This window comes from Globicephala melas, chromosome 15, assembly GCF_963455315.2.
Source record: "Globicephala melas chromosome 15, mGloMel1.2, whole genome shotgun sequence".
In the NCBI taxonomy this organism is placed as follows: domain Eukaryota; kingdom Metazoa; phylum Chordata; class Mammalia; order Artiodactyla; family Delphinidae; genus Globicephala; species Globicephala melas.
This window is the reverse complement of record NC_083328.1, coordinates 40,407,810-40,431,616: the sequence shown is the minus strand read 5'-3', so window position 1 is coordinate 40,431,616 and position 23,807 is coordinate 40,407,810. Positions and strand designations below refer to the sequence as shown.

The following is a 23,807-nucleotide window of genomic DNA, read 5'->3' as shown; positions in this document are numbered from 1 at the left end:
TCCCTCAAGACTCGGCTCAGGGAGCACCTCCTCTACGTGACCTTTCCCCACCCCCCCAACAAGGCCTTCCCTTTCCTGGTGTCCTCGGCCCCTCTGACAGCCTCCCACGATGTATGAGTCCATGTTTCTATTTGCTACCCACAGGCCTTATGCTTCTGGAGGGCAAAGCCCAGCTATGGTCTAAGGTTCAGAAAGTGCTCACATACCCACAAACCATGGACCCGAGCATCACGTCTGCCCTGCCGACACCACGCGCTCCCTGCCCAGTAAAACTCTGTGGAATGATTTGCATAAGTGAATCTGTGAACATGCTTACAATAGTGCTAGACACCAAATAACTCACTAAAATAAACCATTACTCAATAAAATACATCTTAATTAGGTTGGGTATTTTACTCTGGGAAGGAAAATTACCGTTATTCAAGCCACATGGAACCACTGAGAAACGCAAGATTTAGCCGAGACGTGGCCACTGCATATGTTCTAAATTCCTGTTTTTCTCCGAGAGGCCACTGTCCCAGTCTGGGTTGGGCAATGCATGATGGGCAGCCCGGCCCTGGCTTAGGAGAAAGACTGCCTTCATTTCATACGGGAAAAAGGGAAATCTCAGAAAAGCCACAAATCACAAATATCACATCATCAAACGAGAACCGGGGACAAACAGCCACACTCCGCAATCATCCCGGTGGCCTGGTGGGTGTTAGCTCTTCATGCCCCAGGGGGCCCCACGCCAGACACACGGACATGATGGCTTTTGCAGCTCCTGCCACCGAGCAGAGTCCCTTTCCGGGGCACCAAAGTGCCTCACAGCTGAAAGAGCAGGCCCGCTCACCCAGCGAGATGACTTCTTCAGAGCAACTTGGGACGCATCACCCTGAAAGATCTAAATAATCTCCGTTTGATTCATCCCTCATTTTTAGTCAGATCATGGCTCTCAAAAACCTCCCACTGGAGGACACAGCTGCAGCCCCCCATGCCTCCCGAAACTGGGCACGGAGGAGGATACAGCATGTCTTCTGGGCCCAAGAGCATGTGACCTGAATCCACTTGTCAGAAGCAATGGACAAACCAAACTGAGGGTCACTCTGCAAAAACAACTGGCCTGAGGTCTTCAGAAATGTCGGGGTCTTGGAAGAGAAAGGCTGAAGACCCATTTCAGATTGAGGGAGAAAGGACAGATCTAAAAGGAAATGACAAATAAATGCAACACATGATCCTGGACTGGATCTAAATCTAAAGAAAATTGCTCTAAGTGGCATTACTGGGATAACTGCTGAAACTGGAATATGGACTGTATTGCATCAATGTTAAATTTCCTGAATTTGGTAACTGTATTCTGGTGACATAAGAACATCCTTGTTCTCAAGAAATAAACACTGAAGTGTTAAGTAGTACAGAGATAGGATGCATGCAATTGACTCTCAAAACCTCTAGGAAAAGGGCTGTGTGTGTGTGTGTGTGTGTGTGTGTGTGTATGTGTTTGTAGGAGAGAGAATGATAAAACAGATGTGGGAATATGTTAAAAATTTATTAATCCAGGGCTTCCCTGCTGGTGCAGTGGCTGGGAATCCACCTGCCAGTGCAGGGGACACGGGTTCGAGCCCTGGTCCGGGAAGATCCCACATGCCACGGAGCAACAAAGCCCATGCACCACAGCTACTGAGCCTGTGCTCTAGAGCCTGTGAGCCACAACTACTGAGCCCGCGTGCCACAGCAACTGAAGCCCGCGTGCCTAGAGCCCGAACTCTGCAACGAGAGGCCACTGCAATGAGACGTCCGCGCACTGCAATGAAAAGTAGCCCCCACTCGCAGCAACTAGAGAAAGCCCGTGTGCAGCAACAAAGACCCAACGCAGCCAAAATAAATAAACTAAATCTAAAAAAATTTATTAATCTGGGTAAATAAATGGCATATTAGTATTCTTTGTGCTACACTTGCAACATGTATTAAGTTTGAAATTGCTTTAAAATCTGAAAGTACATTCCACTGCCTCGTTTTATAAAATAATATAAAACAAGATTTTTAGTGACAGTTTAATATTTTTGAACAGCCCACCATACAACACTGGAAAACATTCAATTAAACAGAGAGGGCGGGGGAAAGCTTTATGCCATCGCTTATACAAAATAAGTTAGTCTGGCAGCACAATTTGATGGGTGAGTGGTTTTTAAAGGTTTGAAATTTGATATAAAATGCATTTGTGGGTGTGTGTTTTATTATTTCTTATGCAGTATTTCAGAGATGCAAAAAAGTTTTAAGATAGTATCACACACCTCACCACCCCTGAGCACTCCCTTCGTTATATCCTCTTCTCCCTTTCAGAAGTTACCAGAATTCTACTGTGGCTGTACCAATTTACATTCCCACCAACAGTGTACAAGGATGGAGGTTTCTCAAAAAGTTAAAAATAGAACTACCATATGACCCAGCAATTCCACTCCTGGATGTATATACAACCCCTCCCCCACTAATTCAAAAAGATACATGCGTCCCAATGTTCATAGTGCATTAGTTACAATTGCCAAGATATGGAAGTAACCTGAGTGTCCAACAACAGATGAATGGATAAAGAAGATGTGATACATACACACACACACACACACACACACACACACACAATGGAATCCTACTCAGCCATTAAAAAAAAAAAAAGAAAAGAATGAGGGACTTCTCTGGTGGTGCAGTGGTTAAGAATCTGCCTGCCAATGCAGGGGACATGGGTTCGAGCCCTAGTCCGGGAAGATCCCACATGCCGCGGAGCAACTAAGCCTGTGCACCACAACTACTGAGCCTGCGCTTTACAGCCTGCGAGCCACAATTACTGAAGCCCGTGTGCCACAACTACTGAAGCCCGCATGCCATAACTACTGAGCCTGTGCTCCACAACAAAAGAAGCCACCCCAATGAGAAGCCTGTGCACCACAAAGAAGAACAGCCCACACTCTCCGCAACTAGAGAAAGCCCGCGTGCAGCAACGGAGACACAACACAGCCAAAATTAAGTAAATAAATTTAATTTAATTTAAAAAGAAACAAAATATATCTTAACCTGGGTGATGATAAAATGGGTATATACATATGTAAATGGTATTTACATCTCTGAGGTGCACTTTAAGTTATGTATATTGCACCTCAATTAAAAAAACAAGAGGGGGGAGACCTTCTAGATGGCGAGGGAGTAGGACGTGGAGATTACCTTCCTCCAGACAAATACATCAAAAATACATCTACATGTGGAACAACTCCTACAGAACACCTACTGAACGCTGGCAGAAGACCTCAAACTTCCCAAAAGGCAAGAGATTCACCACATACCTGATTAGGGCAAAAGAAAAAAGAGACAAAAGTATAGGGATGGGAACTGCACCTCTGGGAGGGAGCTGTGAAGGAGGAAAAGTTTCCACACACTAGGAAGCCCCTTTATTGGCAGAGACATGGGGTGGCGAGGGGGAAGCTTCGGAGCCGCGGAGGAGAGCACAGCAACAGAGGTGCGGAGGGCAAAGAGGAGAGATTCCCGCACAGAGGATTGGCGCCGACCAGCACTCACCAGACTGAGAGGCTTGTCTGCTCACCCGCTGGGGAGGGCAGGGCTGGGAGCTGAGGCTCGGGCTTCGGAGGTGAGAGCCCAGGGAGAGGACTGGAGTGGGCGGCATGAACACAGCCTGAAGGGGGATAGTGCGCCAGAGCTAACCAGGAGGGAGTCCGGGAAAAAGTCTGGAACTGCCTAAGAGACCATTGTTTAGGGGTGCGCAAGGAGAGGGGATTCAGAGCACCGCCTAAAGCTCCATAGACAGGCGTGAGCCGCAGCTATTAGTGCAGACACCAGAGACGGGCATGAAACGCTAAGGCTGCTGCTGCCGCCACCAAGAAGCCTGTGTGTGAGCACAGGTCACTATCCACCCCTCCCCTCCCGGGAGGCTGTGCAGCCCGCCACTGCCAGGGTCCCATGATCCAGGGACAACTTGCCCAGGAGAACACACGCGCAACTCAGGCTGTTGCAATGTCACACGGGCCTCTGCCGCCACAGGCTCACCCCGCATTCCAGTTATAACTACCGTACCCCTCCCTTGGCCCAGCCTGAATGAGCAAGAGCCCCCTAATCAGCTGCTGCTTTAACCCCGTCCTTTCTGGCTGGGAACAGAAGCCTGAGGGCAAACTACATGCAGAGGTGGCACCAAACCCAAAGCTGAACCCCGGGAGCTGTGCGAAAAAAGAAGAGAAAGGGAAATCTCTCTATGAAGCCTCAGGAGCAGCGGATCAAATCCCCACAGTCAACTTGATGTACCTGCATCTGTGAAATACCTGAAGAGACAGTGAATCAACTCAAAATCGAGGCAGTGGACTTTGGGAGCAACTGTAGACTGGGGGTTTGCTGTCTGCAACTGACTTGTTTCTCAATTTTATGTTTATCTTAGTATAGTTTTTAACGCTTGTTATCATTGGTGGATTTGTTTATTGGTTTGGTTGCTCTCTTCTTTTATTACTTTTTTATTTTAATAATTTTTAAATTTTAATTATTTTATCTTTTCTTTCTTTTTTTTCCCCTTTTCTTCTGAGCCATGTGGCTGACAGGGTCTTGGTGCTCCAGCCTGGTGTTAGGCCTGAGCCTCTGAGGTGGGAGAGTCAAGTTCAGGACATTGCACCACCAGAGACTTCCTGGCTCCACGTAATATCAATTGGCGAGAGTTTTCTCAGAGACCTCCGTCTCAATGCTAAGACCCAGCTCCACCCAACGGCCAGCAAGCTTCAGTGCTGGAAGCCCCATGCCAAACAACTAGCAAAACAGGAACACAACCCCACTCATTAGCAGAGAGGCTGCCTAAAATCATAATAAGTTCACAGACACCCAAAACACACCACTGGATGCGGCCCTGCCCACCAAAAAGAAAAGATCCAGCCTCATCCACCAGAACACAGGCACCAGTCCCCTCCACCAGGAAGCCTACACAACCCACTGAACCAACCTCCCCCACTGGGGGCAGACGCCAAAAACAATGGGAACTACGAACCTGCAGCCTGAGAAAAGGAGACCCCAAACACAGTAAGTTAAGCAAAATGAGAAGACAGAGAAATATTCAGCAGATGAAGGAGCAAGGTGAAAACCCAGCAGACCAAACAAATGAAGAGGAAATAGGCAGTCTACCTGAAAAAGAATTCAGAGTAATGATAGTAAAGATGATCCAAAATCTTGGAAATAGAATGGAGAAAATACAAGAAACGTTGAACAAGGACCTAGAAGAACAAAAGAGCAAACAAACAATGATGAACAACACAATAAATGAAATTAAAAATTCTCTAGAAGGAATCAATAGCAGAATAGCTGAGGCAGAAGAACGGATAAGTGACCTGGAAGATAAAACAGTGGAAATAACTAGCACAGAGCAGAATAAAGAAAAAAGAATGAAAAGAATTGAGGACAGTGTCAGAGACCTCTGGGACAATATTAAATGCACCAACATTCGAATTATAGGGGTCCCAGAAGAAGAAGAGAAAAAGAAAGGGACTGAGAAAATATTTGAAGAGATTATAGTTGAAAACTTCCCTAACATGGGAAAGGAAATAGTCAATTAAGTCCAGGAAGTGCAGAGAATCCCATACAGGATAAATCCAAGGAGAAACATGCCAAGACATATTAATCAAACTATCAAAAATTAAATACAAAGAAAAGATATCAAAAGCAGCAAGGGAAAAGCAACAAATAACATACAAGGGAATCTCCATAATGTTAACAGCTGATTTTTCAGCAGAAACTCTGCAAGCCAGAAGCGGGTGTCAGGACATATTTAAAGTGATGAAAGGGAAAAACCTACAAACAAGATTACTCTATCCAGCAAGGATCTCATTCAGATTCGACAGAGAAATTAAAACCTTTACAGACAAGCAAAAGTTAAGAGAATTCAGCACCACCAAACCAGCTTTACAACAAATGCTAAAGGAACTTCTCTAGGCAAGAAACACAAGAGAAGGAAAACAAAAGAGACCTACAAAAACAAACCCAAAAAAATTAATAAAATGGTAACAGGAACATACACATCGATAATTACCTTAAATGTAAATGGATTAAATGCTCCAACCAAAAGACATAGACTGGCTGAATGGATACAGAAAGAAGACCCATATATATGCTGTCTAAAAGAGACCCACTTCAGACCTAGGGACACATACAGACTGAAAGTGAGGGGATGGAAAAAGATATTCCATACAAATGGAAATCAAAAGAAAGCTGGGATAGCAATTCTCATATCAGACAAAATAGACTCTAAAATAAAGACTATTACAAGAGACAAAGAAGAACACTACATAATGATCAAGGGATCAATCCAAGAAGAAGATCTAACAATTGTAAATATTTATGCAACATAGGAGCACCTCAATACATAAGGCAAATGCTAACAGCCATAAAAGGGGAAATTGACAGTAATTCAATAATAGTGGGGGACTTTAACACCCCACTTTCATCAATGGACAGATCATCCAAAATGAAAATAAATAAGGAAACACAAGCTTTAAATGATACATTAAATAAGATGGACTTAATTGATATTTATAGGACATTCCATCCAAAAACAAGAGAATACACTTTCTTCTCAAGTGCTCATGGAACATCCTCCAGGACTGATCATATCTTGGGTCACAAACCAAGCCTTGGTAAATTTAAGAAAATTGAAATCATATCAAGTACCTTTTCTGACCACAATGTTATGAGACTAGATATCAATTACCAGAAAAAAACTGTAAAAAATACAAACACACAGGGGCTAAACAATACACTACTAAATAACCAAGAGATAACTGAAGAAATCAAAGAGGAAATCAAAAAATACCTAGAAACAAATGACAATGAAAACACAACGACCCAAAACCTATGGGATGCAGCAAAAGCAGTTGTAAGAGAGAAGTTTATAGCAATACAATCCTACCTCAAGAAACAAGAAAAATTTCAAAAAAACAACCTGACCTTACACCTAAAGCAATTAGAGAAAGAAGAACAAAAAAAACCCCAGAGTTAGCAGAATTTAATAGAATATGACTAGAGCTAATCAATGAATTTGTTAAGTAGCAGGATACAAAATTAATGCACAGAAATCTCTTGCATTCCTATACACTAATGATGAAAAATCTGAAAGAGAAATAAAGGAAACACTCCCATTTACCATTGCAACAGAAAGGATAAAATACCTAGGGGTAAACTTACCTAAGGAGACAAAAGACCTGTATGCAGAAAATTATAAGACACTGATGAAAGAAATTAAAGATAATACAAATAGATGGAGAGATATACCATGTTCTTGGATTGGAAGAATCAACATAGTGAAAATGACTATACTACCCAAAGTAATCTACAGATTCAATGCAATCCCTATCAAACTACCACTGGTATTTTTCACAGAACTAGAAGAAAAATTTTACAATTTGTATGGAAACACAAAAATCCTGAATAGCCAAAGCAATCTTGGGAAAGAAAAATGGAGCTGGAGAAATCAGGCTCCCTGACTTCAGACTATACTACAAAGTTACAGTAATCAAGACAGTATGGTACTGGCACAAAAACAGAAATATAAATCAATGGAACAGGATAGGAAGCCCAGAGATAAACCCACACACATATGGTCACCTTATCTTTGATAAAGGAGGCAATGGATACAATGGAGAAAAGACAGCCTCTTCAATAAGTGGTGCTGGGAAAACTGGACAGCTACATGTAAAAGAATGAAATTAGATCACTTCCTAACACCATACACACAAAAAAAACTCAAAATGGATTAAAGACCTAAATGTAAGGCTAGACACTATAAAACCCTCAGAGGAAAACATAGGAAGAACACTCTGACATAAATCACAGCAAGATCCTTTTTGACCCACCTCCTAGAGAAATAGAAATAAAAACAAAAATAAACAAATGGGACCTAATGAAACTTAAAAGTTTTTTCACAGCAAATGAAACCATAAACAAGACGAAAAGACAAGCCTCAGAATGGGAGAAAATATTTGCAAACGAAGCAATTGACAAAGGATTAATCTCCAAAATATACAAGCAGCTCATGCAGCTCAACATCATAAAAACAAACAACTCAATCCAAAAATGGGCAGAAGACCTAAATAGACATTTCTCCAAAGAAGATATACTGATTGCCAACAAACACATGAAAGGATGCTCAACATTACTAATCATTAGAGAAATGCAAATCAAAACTACAATGAGGGCTTCCCAGATGGTGCAGTGGTGAGAGTCCGCCTGCCGATGCAGGGGACATGGGTTCGTGCCCCGGTCCGGGAAGATCCCACATGCAGTGGAGTGGCTGGGTCTGTGAGCCATGGCCACTGAGCTTGCGCACCCGGAGCCTGTACTCCGCAACGGGAGAGGCCACAGCAGTGAGAGGCCCAGGTACCGCAAAAAAAAAAAAAAAAAAAAAAACTACAATGAGGTATCACCTCACACTGGTCAGAATGGCCATCATCAAAAAATCTACAAACAATAAATGCTGGAGAGGGTGTGGAGAAAAGGGAACCCTCTTGCACTGTTGGTGGGAATGTAAATTGATACAACCACTATGGAAAACAGTATGGAGGTTCCTTGAAAAACTAAAAATAGAACTACCTTATGACCCAGCAATCCCACTACTGGGCATACACTCTGAGAAAACCATAATTCAAAAAGAGTCATGTACCACAATGTTCATTGCAGCACTATTTACAATAGCCAGGACATGGAAGCAACCTAAGTGTCCATCGACAGATGAATGGATAAAAGGACGTGGCACATATACACAATGGAATATTACTCAGCCATAAAAAGAAACGAAATTGAGTTATTTGTAGTGAGGTGGATGGACCTAGAGTCTGTCATACAGAGTGAAGTAAGTCAGAAAGAGAAAAACAAATACCATATGCTAACACATATATATGGAATCTTAAAAAAAAAAAAAGGTCCTGATGTACCTAGGGGCAGGACAGGAATAAAGATGCAGACGTAGAGAATGGACTTGAGGACACGGGGAGGGGGAAGGGGAAGCTGGGACGAAGTGAGAGAGTAGCATTGACATATATACACTACCAAATGTAAAATAGATAGCTAGTGGGAAGCAGCTGCATCGCACGGGGAGATCAACTCGGTGCTTTGTGACCACCTAGAGGGGTGGGATAGGGAGGGTGGGAGGGAGACGCAAGAGGGAGGGGATATGGGGATATATGTATACATATTGCTGATTCACTTTGTTATACAGCAGAGACTAACACACCATTGTAAAGCAATTATACTCCAATAAAGATGTTAATAAAAAAAAAAAGAATGAAATTTTGCCATCTGCAGCAACATGGATGGACTAGGAGGGTATTATGCTAAATGAAATAAGCCAGACAGAGAAAGACATATACTGTATGATATTACTTATACATGGAATCTAAAAAATACAATAAACTAGTGAATATAACAAAAAAGAAGCAGACTCACAGATACAGAGAACAAACTAGCAGTTACCAGTGGGGAGATGGGGGGGGAGGGGCAACATAGGGGAGGGGATTAAGAGGTACAAACTATTAGGTATAAAATAAGCTACAAAGATATATTGTACAACACAGGGAATATAGCCAATATTTTATAATACCTATAAATGGAGGATAATCTTTAAAAATGGTGATTATATTGTACACCTGTGACATATATAATATTGTACCTCAACTATACTTCAGTTAAAAAATAAAAACAAATTAAATTAAAAAGCAGTTACAAGAATTCTAAACTTAGTGCTCATCAGTCCCCTATATTTCTTTTTTTTTTTGCGGTATGCAGGCCTCTCACCGTTGTGGCCTCTCCCGCTGCAGAGCACAGGCTCCAGACGCGCAGGCCCAACGGCCACGGCTCACGGGCCCAGCCGCTCCGCAGCATGTGGAATCTTCCCGGACCGGGGCATGATCCCGCGTCCCCTGCATCAGCAGGCGGACTCCCAACAACTGCGCCACCAGGGAAGCCCCCCTATATTTCTTTTTATGTTTGTTACATATATGTATATGTGTATATTTTCATCATATTTTTAAAAATAAAACTTTTTTTTTTTTGGAAACCACTAGAACATCCCAGTGTAGCTGTACCACTTTCCTATCACATTATGTACATGTCACAGTGCTACATGGTTGGTTGGTTTGTTTGTTTTTTGGCTGTGTTGGGTCTTTGTTGCTGCACGCAGGCTTTCTCTAGTTGTGGCGAGCAGGGTCTACTCTTTGTTGCGGTGTGCGGGCTTCTCACTGCAGTGGCTTCTCTTGCTGCGGAGCACGGGCTCTCGGCAGGCAGGCTTCAGTAGTTGTGGCTCGTGGGCTTAGTTGTTCCACCGCGTGTGGGATCTTCCTGGACCAGGGATCAAACCCGTGTCCCCTGTATTCGCAGCCGGATTCTTATCCCCTGAGCCACCAGGGAAGCCCAAACTTTTAAAAAGAAATCTGAATTAAGACTGTGTAACTCCTGAGGTACTCTCAAGGAATATTATAGTTCCAAGGATTATAATCTTAGAACAACTGGATGAGCTAATCTCTCAGGCTCTTCAAAGATAGTTACCCAGTGACCTTGATTCCACACCCTTGGAAAGTAACTTGAACATCGTGGCAATAATCCATAAAATGTACGTCACAACACACAACCAATGATGTGCTGGGACCAGAAAATACTGGCACGTAGTAGTGACTGTATAAATGTCTTCCCCACTCTGTCTTCAATGCCTTAGTCGGCCGAAATTCACCCTGACTGGAGTATTTACACCACGAAAATAGGCAAGTACTACATACTGGGGTGCTATAAACATTTACAGCAAACCAGTGGAGGCACCTAGCTACTAGGTGCCTTTGATGTAAAAGTTTTTCAGATAGCCTTTCAGATACTCCAAAGGGAAGATGAAGAACTAAAGCTTGTTAAGATTTCATAGCCCAGACAGACTGGTATAGAAAGTGTTAAGGTGAATCCAAATGACAATTTTAGAAAAATTGTCCAAAATATCCAGATATAATCATCCAAATACAATTTACAAATTAAATTTGTCCAGTAGAGGAGAACTCCAAAGATTATAGTTTGACTGCCCTGTAGGACAATAACTAGTTGGGTCTCTAAGTTGCGAGCCTATTTTAGCAGCCTTGCTTTGAGTTGACGATATATGCATCAGTCTCCTGTAACCTATTTGGAATTAGCTTGGCCTTTCTGCTGATGCTTTCTTAAGGGGTGAAGAAAATCTTTAGGTCATGTACCTTTGACGTCTGCAGGAGAGCTATATTTTAAAAACTCTTTAACGATCATACTTTGACAAAGGAAATACGGGCTGGAACTAAAGAATCTGGTCTTTTTTCTTCTTGTCAAATTCAGTTCTGTCAGCCAAGAGGAGGAGAAGCTTTAGAGAAGTGAGGAAGGAAAGATTCAAAAGACACCGTCTTTGATGAACTGGCCCCTTGTTTACCAGAGCCAAGCTTCATGGTTCTTGAAATGTACCAAGTCTTGTTGTAATAAGAACCAGGAAAATCTTAACCACAAACAGACAGATGTTTTGCCAAAAAGCCTGGTGCCTCTCAGACCAAACTTAACCAAACAACTTTATGAAAGTTCAGCTGTTAACTCCCAACTCCAGAAAAGAGGACATGAACCCGGCAAACTAAATAGTGCCACCAAGATGGTCCAAAGCCAGGGTAATGTCAATAGTAACTTTTCCTGCCTGTTATAAGCCGTTGGGGTTTTGTTATTATTGTTATTGCCTGACCCCTCTTCCAGGAGACTTTTAGACAATGTTTTCCAATTGATTCCTTTCATTAAAAATTTTTTTCTTTTTTCTTTTTTTTTTTTTTGGCTGTGCCACACAGCATGCGGAATCTTAGTTCCCAACCAGGGATCGACCCCATGCTCCCTGCAGTGGAAGTATGGAGTCCTAACAACTGGACTGTCAGGGAATTCCCTCATTAAATTTTTTTTTCAAAGATTTTTTTTTTTTGATGTGGACCATTTTTTAAAGTCTTTATTGAATTTGTTACAATATTGCTTCTGTTTTATGTTTTGGTTTTTTGACCCCGAGGCATGTGGGATCTAGTTCCCCGACCAGGGATTGAACCCGTACCCACTGCACTGGAAGGCAAAGTCCCAACCACTGGACCACCAGGGAAGTCCCCCTCATTAAATTTGAATACCACAGACATACTGTATATTTGTTTATACGTTGTCAGATGTATCTCTGTGATTTTTAAAATTAATTTTAATTAATTTTTTTTTTTTTTTTGCGGTACGCGGGCCTCTCACTGTTGTGGCCTCTCCCGTTGTGGAGCACAGGCTCCAGACGCGCAGGCTCAGCGGCCATGGCTCACGGGCCCAGCCGCTCTGCAGCATGTGGGATCTTCCCAGACTGGGGCACGAACCCGTGTCCCCTGCATCGGCAGGCGGACTCTCAACCACTGTGCCACCAGGGAAGCCCTAATTTTAATTAATTTTTAAATTAATTAATTAATTAATTTATTTTTAGCTGCATTGGGTCTTCGTTGCTCACACGGGCTTTCTCTAGTTGTGGCGGGCGGGGGCTACTTTTCGTTGCGGTGTGTGGGCTTCTCATTGCAGTGGCTTCTCGTTGCGGAGCATGGGATCTAGGCACGCAGGCTTCAGTAGTTGTGGCTCGCAGGCTCTAGAGCGCAGGCTCAGTAGTTGTGGCTCACGGGCTTAGTTGCTCCGAGGCATGTGGGATCTTCCCGGACCAGGGCTCGAACCCGTGTCCCCTGCATTGGCAGGTGGATTCTTAACCACTGCGCCACCAGGGAAGCCCTATCTCTGTGATTTATATACAAAAACAGTAGGATTTTTTGAACCCCCCCCCCACCTCAAAACCCAGTCTTGGCTTCATGAATTTGAGAACTGCTGAGTTTGAGCTGTCAGTAGGGAAGTTCAGGAGGCAGGTCCATCCACTGACCTGGCTCTTGATGGGGGGACACGTGCTGGAGATAGAAACATGGGAGTTGTCAGCATGTACACGTGTGATGGACTGAAGTTCACTCCCAAAATTCAAATGTTGAAGCCGTAACCCCAAGTACCTCAGAACGTGACCGTATTTATGGACAGGACCTTTACAGAGGTAACTGGGTTAAAATGAGGCTGTTAGGGTGGCTGCCCCACGGCAATATGACTGGTGTCCTTGTAAGAAGAGGAGATTAGGATACACAGGGAGAGACACCAGGGATGCACACACACAGAGGAAAGACCATGTGAAGAAGCAGTAAGAGGGTGGCCATCTGCACACCAAGGAGAGAGGCCTCAGAGGAATCTGACCCACCAGCACCTTGATCTTGAACATCCAGCCCCCAGAACTGTGAGGAAATTAATTCATGTTGTTTAAACCACCCACTCCATCTATGGCAGCCCTCGCTGACTAATACAACATGGTAGCCATGGTCATGGAACAGAGGGATCTACGTAGGAGCCAAGGGCAGGTTTTATTTCAAGACATTGTGACTGTTCAATGGAGCCAGTGTGGAAAGTGGGCAGAAAAGACAAGGCCTGGAAGCTTCCTGTTGGGTGTAGCAACAGGAAGGAAGGGCTAAAAAAATGGGAGGAAAATAGGAAAGTCAGCGTTTTATACTTACTATTCTATTTGATCTCCTTGTCAGTCTCAGGATGGAGGTACCATCTTGCCCAGTGTCCTACAATTAGTGAGCGGTAGAGCTGGGACCAAGAGCCCTCCCCTTCTGCGGCACCATCTCCATCCATCCTGCTCCTGAGGGTGAAGGCCCAAGGGCACCACTGTGGCCTCAGCCAGCTCACCCTCCTGGAAGCTGAGTGGCTACTCCCCATCTTGTTCCTGCCGACTTACTGTCCCCTAGGACACTCAGCTCCATTGCTGTTGTCCCAGCATTCTAAGGATGAACTCCTGGGATGGCCTGGTGTGCAGCTGAACCACACTGACTCCGTTCGCCAGCTCCCTCCTAGGCCCACAGTCCCCCCACCCCCCTCTCCTCGTGGCTGAGCTTCAGCTTCCTCGCGAGGAATGTATCCAAGCCAGATGAGCTCCCTATCAACGTGCACCCCTGCCTTCATCTGATATAAAACTGGAAGAGTGCCTTTTGCTGACACAGATGGTTAAGGGTCATGAGACCCCTGGGTGGAGGAAAACCCCCAGCTGCAGTCAGTGTGGACGTGCTTCTCACTCGGTAGTCAGATTCTGTTTTTACCTTTGGCCCCTTTAATCCCGCTGTCCCCCTTTCGGCCGCACAGAGGCAGCTTCGAAGGCCTCTGGATCATCTGTCTGCCCCATCTTTCCTGCCTCTATGTAAGTTCCCCACAACAGACTTCACAATTGCACCTTATGGAGTTGTCTGCTCCACTTTTCATTCTCAAAGTTCCTCCTCAGTTCGGAGGATATTATTCAACAGCTCCACCTCCCAACACCTGGCATGGAGGGACCTCCTACTATCTTCCCAGGAAAGCCTTGCTGCCCCCATGGCCTCCGGAGTCCCCCTCCCAGCTCTGGGGTCTCAGCTCAGCTGCTTGGACCTGAGCTCAACCCACTTTGGGACACGGAGTTGACAGTGGTCCTACCTTCTCCCCACACGTCCTGTGCCTCCCGCCAACTTCCACTTGGCTCTGTCCCCAAGCCTGGGCAGTTCCATCCCAGTCCTGCCAGGGTCTCACTATGAAAAGCAGACCCAAACATTTACCCTGGACTGCAGGAAAACAGATGAGATCATGGAACTATTGACATTGATTTTTTTTCAGGAAAACTTATGGAGAACAGGAGAGGAGTGAGCGAGGGTTGGGTAGATGTTATTTCAAGGGGAAATTTTATTTCCTGAATATGGTTATGAAAGAATTGTTAAGAGGGTGGGTTCTGAGCACTTAGGAAAACAAGGATGGCTGGTAGACATGAGCATGATTTCTCTAAAACATGAATTCCTTGACTTTTTAAGGTTTCTGAGCAATAGGTCAGGGGCTGTGAACATCTAAGTGTTTGACTTTATGAAGGAGTTTGACAAGCCTTTCAAAATACTCTTAAGAAATACAACATGGGCCAGACAGCAATACAGACAATTGTCTGGTAACCCAACCACAAAGCCTCTAGAATACATTTTTCCTTTCAGTCCTTGGACCAAAACCTAACAGCGCTGGGCCTCTTTCTGCTTCAATTCTACAAATCAGCTGAATTCATCTTGCTGACAACCTCTGGCATAATTCCCACCTCACCCAGTTGTAGCCTGATCTGACTTCTGTCCTTCCTAATCAAGAAAATATGTTGACTTTGGCATGCAACTGAATTGTCAAGAGAAATTATCTCTAATTGACCTCCTCAACGACAGGTGGGCGAAGATTTTTTTAATAGGACGTAAAAAGCAAGAACCACATCAGTAAAACATTTAAAAGGGGCAAACCATTAAAAAGGGATAGACTTCATTAAAATTAAAAACTTTGTTCAACAAAACACATCATTAAAAAGTGAATATATAGGGCTTCTCTGGTGGCGCAGTGGTTGAGAGCCCGCCTGTCGATGCAGGGGGCGCGGGTTCGTGCCCCGGTCCGGGAGGATCCCACGTGCCGCGGAGCGGCTGGGCCTGTGGGCCATGGCCACTGAGCCTGCGCGTCCGGAGCCTGTGCTCCACAACGGGAGAGGCCACAGCAGTGAGAGGCCCACGTACCGCAACAAAAAAAAAAAAAAAAAAAAAAGTGAATATATAAAGAACTTATACCCAGAATATATATTTTTAAAAACCCTGAAAACCAGTAAGAAAAAAGACAAAACAAATTTTTTAAAGGAGCAAAAGACTTGAATGTACCCTACAGTAAAGAGAATATGCAAATCTAAAGCACATGAAAAGGTGTTCAATGCTATTACTCATCAGGAAAATCAGAATTAAAACCACAATGAGATACATCCCTGTAAGCAGCTGATAAAATTTAAAATACCGATCACATCAAGTGTCGGCAATGACTTAGAGCAACTGGAACTCTCTTTCACTGCTGGTGGGAGCAAAATTTGGTTCAACCACGCTGGAAAACTAGAATATCTACTAATATCTATGCTTACTCTGTAACAAGGAGTTCCACATCTAGGTATACGTCTAGGATAAATGAGTGTATGTGTCTACAGAAAGACAAGAATATCCAAAGCAACCTAATTCATAAAAGGTCAAACTGAAAACAACTTAAATATCCATGAACAGGAAAATGGATACAAAAATGATGCTATAGGGCTTCCCTGGTGGCGCAGTGGTTGAGAGTCCGCCTGCCGATGCAGGGGACACGGGTTCGTGCCCCCGTCCGGGAAGATCCCACATGCTGCGGAGCGGCTGGGCCCCTGAGCCATGGCCGCTGAGCCTGCACGTCTGGAGCCTGTGCTCTGCAACGGGAGAGGCCACAACAGTGAGAGGCCCGCGTACCGCAAAAAAAAAAAAAAAAAAAAAAAATGATGCTATATTCATACTAAGAATAAGTACCCAGGAATTAAAAGGAACAAATTATTGATATATATCACAACACAAATGAATTTAAAAACATTACATTGAGCAAAAGGAGGCAATCACAGAAGTATATATACTTTATGTCACTTTATGTGACAGCTATCAGAATAGTGGCCACTCTTATTCAGAAATAATGTTGACAAAAACCAGCTGGGGTGATGAAGAGGTTCTATACCTTGATCTGAGTGCTGGCTACAGGGGTGTGACGCAAAAAGTTCACTGACCTGTACATGTAAGATTTTACTTTTACTGTACGAAAATCATGTCTCAATAAAAATAATTTTTAAAATAATGAGGGCAGATAGAGGCTAAGATATGCCAGTAAAGGCCTTAAAAATCAATACAGAAAGCGGTCTCCCTTCCTTTTTCTTCCTTACTAGCCATGCTGCAGAGTCTAGAATCACTCCACTCAGGGTTCTAGATCCATTTCTTTTTTTTTAATATCACTCCCAACTATGAATCTTTCATTCTAGCTCTATCAAATTTCTTGTCACTATACAAAATGTGAAAATACCATGTGTCCACCTTTTTTTTCTTACTGAGATTTCCTGTCTCTTTTTTTTTAATTTTTTACTTTATATTGGAGTATAATTGATTTACAATGTTGTGTTAGTTTCAGGTGTACAGCAAAGTGGTTCAGTTATACATATACATATATTCACTCTTTTTTCAGATTCTTTTCCCATATAGGTTATTACAGAACATTGAGTAGAGTTCCCTATTTCTGGTGACCAATCACTGGAATGCTTCAGTGGAGAAATACTAAATTTGAAAGCTGCTAAGTCACCGGTGACAGCAAAAGGCCCATATTCTACACACCACCCAGCATAGGCTAAACATTGGCAATTAAACCATGACATGATGCTTTCTAATCCCTCAGAATTTACCTCAGTCTTACTGAAAGAGGTCTCAAAAGCCAGAAGGTTTATCTAGACATACAGTGCTATCATATATAATTTTTCTGCACACATTGAAAGGAAAATAAAATATAAGCAAAATAAATTGATTAATATAGTCTTGAAACTCCTCCATAGACAGAGTCTGGTCTTAACCACTGCGCCACCAGAAAAGTCCCATGATGCCGGTATTTTCTTGATCTCACAGAAGGGGTCAATGGAAGGTTTTCAGATGACAACCTAGATTCTTATTCCTTCCTCAAACGGTCCTGAAATGCTTTGTGGACTGAAACGTTGAGGCTACACATGTGCAGTCAGGTCCCCAAGAACAGCAAGCACGTCTGCACACACACAGGAAAGAACCACCACCACATGACCATGTGGCTGGCAGGGACTGCACCATGCCACCAGATGTGATACCCACAGTTTCAGAGACACGAATACAAAGCACCTTGTCCTAAGTCACAGTCAATAACTTGAGTGGCTGCGGAATTCTGCATATGCCTTAATTCTCAACAGGATGGTCGGCCTGAGGTCAGAGAAGAATAATTCCGTTTGTATCTCTAAAACTATACTTGAGTCGTACCTAAAGAAATAATGGAGATTCAGAAGGATCTGAGGTTAGAAAAGAGTAGTGCAACAAGTTGACATGGTCCCCACCTAAATGGGGATGGCCTGCCCAGTCCCCCTGTGGTGGATATTTTCCTGTAGAGGAGGTGGGAGCCTTCAGCAACCAGACCTGGATCCTTCAGGCCATTCAGATCATCCAACCATGCCCCTTGCTCTGTCTCCATGTTCATAAGCAAAATTTGAATCATGATTAGGTGCTCTTAGTAGGCTTCCTAGGAGAAAAGAATACACAGAGTAGATGGTAAGAATTACCAATACACAGAGTGGATGATAAGAATTACCGATCCACAGCATATTCTGGTTTCTCATTGCAAATCAATCCACTGGCATCCTGGCTTACGGGACAGCTGCATGAGTTTAGCTAGTGGGAGTCCATCTGAGCCGTGACCACCACCTGGACACGCTGGCAGAAATCAACTTGTTCATGCTACCCACCTCCAACTCTTCACACCTCCCTTGGTCCATGCCCTTTGCCACGTGACCTTGCAGTTCCCCTCAAGAGAGGCAGAGCATATCTCCCTGCACCCTCGACACTGGGCTTGGTTGCACGACCTGCTTTGGCCAACAGAAGCAGTGATGCGGGCACTGGCCTTAAAAGTGCTTGTGCAGTGGGATTTGTGTCCTAACGCACCTCTGTCGTCACCGCATGAGAAAGACACATCCCAGAGAGCCCAGAAGGCTGAGAGGCACGTGCACACCTGAACCAGCCCAGGCCTGGGAGCCACGTCCAGATGAACTCCAGCCAACCTGCAGACGTGACCGCGAGAAGGAAACACTTGTGGTTGTATGCCTCTGAGTTTGGGGGCGCTTTGTTAAGCAGCACCATTTAGATGACAGCTGACTGATACACCTTCCCAGCCAGTCTCACTTGGGCTGCCACAGTGCCACCACCAACATGCAGTCACCCCACCTGGAGCTCTCGGGAGCCCAGGGTTCTCTGTCCCTCTGGGTCTCGGGCAGCTGGGTAGGCCTCGCCGGAGCTGGAAACTTTTCCCAATCCCCTTTGACTGTCCCTGTCTCCAAGCTTCACCTTGTCTGGGACTCCAGAAACTGAAAATCCTTCTTCCCCCTTGGACTGGATCCTCCAGTGTCACCTCTGCACCACCTGGACTCCTTCCTCCACCTCCATCTCGTACTTCTCAAGGCTTTCTCTCTGCTGCCTTGCTGCACTGTCCTCTCCCCCTGCCCCAGTTCCCAGCAGGCTTGGAGGTCATTGTCAGAGTCCAGGGTCACTAGGCAGCCTCCCTTCTGGGGGCCATTTCTAACCCCTACACACACTCCCTTAGAAGTTGATCTCAGAACTGGATATACACCACCAGGAGCGAGCACCGGGTGAGAAAAGTGCAGGTGGAATTTTTGCTGAATTCAGGGTACCCCACACCCAGCCTCCTAGTAGCCTGTGCTGTGCTTTCAGCCGCACCTATGACTGTGACGGCTGCAAACAGAAGGTAAGATGACCACGGTGGCCAAAAGGTCTGTGAGAACCATAGACTACATCACTCGCGAACTGACTGATCCATGTGCTATGTCCCATCTGGAGTCCAGCCAGAGTCCACACCAATGACGGGATGCACAGCATTTCTCCTTACAAACCATCTCTCTTAGGAGAAATGACAGCCTCCCCGAGCCAGACGGATGTGCAGGGACAGTGAACCATCCCCTCGTCCTCGGGGGGCCTCAGTCGATTCTGCATCCGGCAAAAGGAGAGCTGGGGGGTGGGGTTAGCTACACAAGACCTGCTCAGAAAACAGAAACCGAGTGAGGGTTCTCTTAATGTTAGTTTAAAGATGATGTGGGATTAAGCAAATGTCAGTGGCCTTTGTCCCTGGGCACATTTTTCCACAGGGCCAGGCTCAAAGCTCCCCAGGGGAGGCTGTGCCCACAGCATAGCCACTTTCAGAGAACTTTGAAATTTACTTTAATGACAACAGTCGCTTGTGTAAAACTCAAAATAGAGGCCGGAGGAGATTCAGGAAGAAGGAACTTGTTCCTTTCTGATAAATCACAAGGATCAAAGAGGGAAAACTTGGATCTTTAAAAAACTGTTTTTTCTAGCCTCATCGATAAAACTTCACATTTTCTGGAGGCTGCTGTTTTGAGGCATTAAAAGACTTGTATTTTAATATAAAAACCGCACAACCCTTGCTTTTTCTGTGCTGTGCCATTATCTGACTCTTGGCAGACTTAAAATTCTTCCTTTTAAAACGATTTCCTTTTGGAGGTCAGCTGAAAGGCCGGTTCAAGCACCACATTGATAGAACTGAACTCTTAAAAGCAGCCATTATGGGTCCCAGTAGAAAAACACTCCGTGGTGCCAGGCTTCCGAGACATCAGGCTCAAACGTGGCTTTGTGTCAACGCAGCTGGATCCACAGGCGAAAAGTTAAAAGACTGATTTAAAAATGTTTCCACTTCTGGAGGCTCCTCTCCCTGCAACTTCGACGCCGAGCAGAAGCAAAGATCTGGGGTAGAAGGATGCTCCCTGTGTCCCGGGATGCCTGCGGACGGAGTTCCTTTGCCCAGACCTCGCCCGTTTCCCAGGCTCTCTCCGTAGATCCCAGCGGGCAGGCACCCACAAGTGCCCTGAGAGCTGGTAAGCATCGAGGTCCAGAAGGGAAAGTCATACCTTTCTGGCTGTTTATACTTCATTGAGAAAATCTTAAAACCGTTTATTCATTCTACAGACAAGATGAGCTCATAGGGAATCAGAATTTTTTTTTTTTAATTGGCAAAATCTGGTGCTTTAAGGCCATGCAGCTTTAATACAGCTTAAGATTTTAACATCCACTGAATTCTGTCCCCTTAAAACTCCCCCACGTGGCCGGGAGCTTGACTTTTCTCCCTGCACGATACTCCCAAAGGTAGTGACCATTGTACAGAACGAATGGACAGTAAGATAGGAGTTACAGATGCTTGGGGCAAAAGCCAAATGATTTGGATGACTTAAATGGTTGACCACTGGTGGAGAACTAAAAAACTGGTTTCACTCTTGTTAAAAGATAAACTGAAGCATATCAAAGCGTTTACGAGTTTATTGGAGCAAAAATCGATCCAAGTCGGGCAGCACCCGATCTAGCAGGTACAAAGGGGCTCCGAGGAGCTGTACAAAAATGAAAGACTTCCCCAGGCAGAGGGAGCAGGAACAAGGAAGTTACACCAGGTAAAAAAGTGGGTTGTTTATTGTAAGATCACTTTCCTTTAGGGGATGGTAGGGGTCGATCAGGTAGGTGACCTCACTAGCGCTGATCACGCAACTCCGTGACTGGTTTAAGATTCCATTTCTGGGAGAGCTGAAACTGTCATTAACTCGGTTTGGTGGTGTTGGGCTTCATTTGGGGGCCTGTTGTCTTGTTTTTAATACTCTTAAAGTGGGAAGAGGATGGTCACTGATTGACAAGAGCAGACGCACATCTTTGGCTCTTTTCAAGACAGCTCTTTAGTGTACATATGCACAAATATGCCAGTTATACATAAAGAGCCTGATGTATTTTCAAAAATTAGCACACTAACTTATTTTACAAAATAGAAATAGACTCATAGACATAGAACGGTGACCAAAGGAGAAGGGGTGAGGGAGGGATAAATTAGGAGTTTGGGATTAACAGATATACACGACTACATATAAAATAGACAAAAAACAGGATTTACTATATAGCATAAGGAACTATATTCAATATCTTGTAATAACCTATAATGGAAAAGAATCTGGAAAAAATGTATGTATAACTGAATATACATACAGAATATACATACTGAATAAGTGTACTTTGCTGTACGCTTGAAACTATATTGTAAATCAACTATACTTTAATAAAGAAAAAAATAAATAGGTAAAATTAATCTCTATTTACCCAACACATCTAAAATATTATCATTTCAGCATGTAATCAATATAAAAAATGAGACATTTTCTCTCTCTTCTATACCGTTTCCAAAGCCTGTGTGTTTCACATCTCAATTCACTGTAGTCACACTCAAGTGCCGGACAGTCCTATTTGGCCAGGGCCCACTATGTTGGACAGCACAGTTCTGGAACACCCTCTGGCTCTCGGAACCCGGAGCTCCTGCACCTCTACCCCCTGGCTCACCCCCCTGCCAGCCTGGGCTCCTCCCCTTCAACTGCATGTGCCATGCGGCATAAGCTTCCCTGATTCTTCAAAAATGTGAATAAAAGGGCTTCCCCGGTGGCGCAGTGGTTGAGAGTCCGCCTGCCGATGCAGGGGACACGGGTTCGTGCCCCGGTCCGTGAAGATCCCACATGCTGCGGAGCGGCTGGACCCGTGAGCCATGGCTGCTGAGTCTGCGTGTCCGGAGCCTGTGCTCCGCAACGGGAGAGGCCACAACAGTGAGAGGCCCGCGTACCGCAAAAAAAAAAGAAAAAAAAAATGTGACTAGAAGAATCACATTCAGAATTCTTACAAGTTTTATTTGTAACACATCCCTGGGACAAAAAGTGAAAGAACTGCTTATACTCACAGCTTTACAAGAAAAGGCAGAATGAGTTGATGGGGAGTATTAGAACCCTTTAAACTTTGTCAGGGGGAAACGATGCTAATAAACAAGCTAAAATAAACAAACGCTAAAGGCGTCAGAAGAAGGACAGAAGGAAAAGAGGACTTGATGAACATCCCTTCAGAATATCTTTGGCAATTCAGCCGTGTGATTATTCTATTTAGCAATAAAAGAATGTTGACTGCAGGGCAAAGCATGAATTCAATTTTGGTTTGCCTAGTGTTACAGAAACAAACAAACAAAACTAAATAGCTGCCACTATTTAAAAATTAAGACATACCGCTTACCAATGAATTTCTGGCATCTTTCGAAAAATGACAAGGGCTGAGAACCCAGGTTGGGTGGACGGAACGGCAGGTGCCTCTCGCCCACAGATGGCATGTGTGCTCTCTAGCGGGCCACAGTCCCCATCCTTCCGGGTCATCACACACCAGCCATGCACCTGTTTATACGAGTCCCTGTTTTTGAGTCTGTACCTCTTCAGTAGACATAACTTTGAGACACCAAGATAACTTTTTGGAAGTATGACAGGCTAACGTTGAAAGCAATGCAGTTACATCTTATTGGCAATGGGGAAAATTTTAGCAGGAGTAAAAACTATTATTTATCAGGTTTATATTCTAGTGGTTTCAGTCTTGAGGGGCTTTGATCCTTTAGCTTATATATTGGTAGAATAGTTGGTCCCAGATTCAGAGGCAAGTGATTTTTTTTTTTATCCTTTAATTATCCGAGATGATATAGTATCTACAGGCAGCTCCCAAGGGCACACAATTGCGATCACAAACTCTTTCCAATATCACTGGCCAAACTGGAAAAACACTCCACCAACATCATTTTTAGAGTTATTCTCTCTTAAATTATTATGGCCTTGGAGTCTGACACACTTGAGGATTTAAATATGTTTGACAATCAGGAAACAAGCAGTTTTGTCTTTTGGCATCCCCAGTTCAGCTATCTGTCCCCTGAATCTTGTTTATGTACCTCTGTCATGTTGTATTAAGTTATAGTTTATGAGCCACGGCATTGCATGTTTTACAGAACTATGAAATGTGTTCTTTATAAAGTCAACATCTTTTACGTGAAAACATTTTGAGGGCTGAAAGTTACTTTGTCAGAATAATTTTCTACTTCTAACCAGAAGTTCCTCTCAAAGGAATTCAAAGAAAGTGGCTACGCTTCAACATGGCTTGCCATTTTGCTTTGGACATGCTGGTGGGGTGTGGTAGCATAAGGCTGACTGAATCTGTCTTTGACTAGCTGGACAGTCTACAAAGGAACAGCCTCACCCCTCTGAGCCTCAGTTTCCCTGTATTTAG

General features: G+C 44.1%; 1 protein-coding gene and 1 long non-coding RNA gene across 3 annotated transcripts in view; one reads left to right on the top strand and one right to left on the bottom strand.

Moving 5' to 3' along the window:
- The window catches only part of RIN2 (Ras and Rab interactor 2), a 219,763-nt gene that overhangs the window by 115,459 nt on the left and 80,497 nt on the right, over nt 1-23,807 (bottom strand). The window lies entirely within an intron of this gene.
- LOC132593474 (uncharacterized) overlaps nt 20,406-23,807 on the top strand; it is a 43,321-nt gene continuing 39,919 nt past the window's right edge. The window contains exon 1 of the long non-coding RNA XR_009559033.1: nt 20,406-20,572. This is a non-coding gene — a long non-coding RNA (uncharacterized lncRNA). The remainder of the gene's footprint in view (nt 20,573-23,807) is intronic.